Source organism: Salvelinus alpinus, chromosome 16 (assembly GCF_045679555.1).
Source record: "Salvelinus alpinus chromosome 16, SLU_Salpinus.1, whole genome shotgun sequence".
NCBI lineage: Eukaryota > Metazoa > Chordata > Actinopteri > Salmoniformes > Salmonidae > Salvelinus > Salvelinus alpinus.
In genome coordinates, this window is record NC_092101.1 from 20,668,691 (window position 1) to 20,670,613 (window position 1,923).

A 1,923-nucleotide genomic window follows, 5' to 3' on the forward strand; every position below is an offset into this window, starting at 1 on the left:
TCAACGCGTTCAAACGTACTTCCTCATACTCCCACAGACCCAGAGCGAAACAAGAACTGCTCTGCCACAGACTTAAGAGGACACAGACACACACACACACACACACACACACACACACACACACAGATACAGACACACACAGAGATACAGACACACACACACACACACACACACACACACACACACACACACACACACACACACACACACACACACACACACACACACACACACACACACACACACACACACACACACACATACACACACACACACACAAAAACACACACACACTCATCCTATATCTATACCACTTCTACTCTGTTGCATTTTCAATTCTTCATTTAGTCATGGTCTAAATGTTTAGACCTAATTAACAGTCAATGTTGATACTGTTAGGGGCTGTTATATCATACATTGTTAAAGTCCATAACAAACGTAATCTTTGATACAGACAGTATTTTCATATCATGAATAACCCCTCTATAACATACCAATAATTTAACTGATGGCACTTCTGTGTTTAATTTCCAATCTCACTTTACATGACGCTTCAGTTGTTTACTAACTACTCCACCCAGACTGTGGTTAGTCTCTCATCTTTAACATCTGAAAGGCTTGCAGTGAATGGCACTACACCCATAACGAACTTTAAAACGTTTAATTAAAGAGACATTTTAAAAAGTGTTTTTACATGACATGTTTACATGGCATATTAACATGCCCATTTTAAACAATACAGCATCAAAGATAGGTCTAACTCTTGGTTTTCTTCTGTGCTATCTGAGCCCATTTAGATGAGAAATCGGGCCTTGGCCAAGGCAAGAAAAACTGACTGCAGTGGACAGTGGTCTGCTAGTACTTCTAAATTTTGGACAACAGTAAATGCACTGAAGCGTACAAATTCCTCTTCTTCCCTGCCTTAGCAAGTTCTGTCTGACTCTGGCATCAAACTGAGGAGAAAGGGATAAGTGATGCTTTTAATAAACATTTTATTTCGGCAGGCTTTTTATTTGAGAGAAACTGTGGTTTAATTGACCCTGGTCAGTCAATCGACTGCTCTTCCCTCTGTTCGCCTCTAGCTGAATCGCCGGTTAACTGTCAACTTCTAGTGAATCTTTGTTTTCATGTTAACAATTTACTATCTGTGGTGCTAGATGCCTTGCTTAAGATTGATGTAAAAAAAATCCAATGGGGCTGATATGCTTGATCCATTTTTGCTGCAGCTCTCTGCCCCCCTGATTGCTGAATCATTAACCCATATTTTTTACCTGATGATTATATCTGGTACTATCGCCAAGGTTTGGATGGCGGCCCATGTACTCCCCCTTCACACAGCCGGTGACCCTTGTGACCTAAATAATTATCGCTCTATTTCTAAACTTTCTGCCTAGCTAAAATATTAGAATCCTTGATTAATTCTCAGCTAAGATCTTTCTTATCTTTGAAATGTATCCTAAATTTACATCAGTCGGGGTTTAGAGCAGGTCATAGCACTATCTCTGCTGAATCCCTAGCTATAAATTATGTGGTTAACTGTATGGATAAAAGACAACATTGTGCTGCCCTCTTCATTGACCTGCCAAAGGTTCTCGAAACTGTTGATCACTCACTGCTAATTCAGAGAATTTCCTCAATTGGCTTAGACCAGCTGCATGTAACTGGTTTAAAAATTACTTGACAGATAGAACTCAATGTCTATCTCCTGATGGTGTTAAAACAGGTATTCTGGATATTTTACGAAAGGAGTCCCGCAAGGGTTGATTCAGGGACTTTTTACTGTTTACATTAACAATAGAATTGTAACCTGCAATTGTATGCCGATGATACTGTTGCCCTCTATATGAACTACAGTCTGCCTTCATGGTATTACAAAAAAAATTATTGACCTGAAATTAGTATTGAATGCAGGTAGAACTAAGT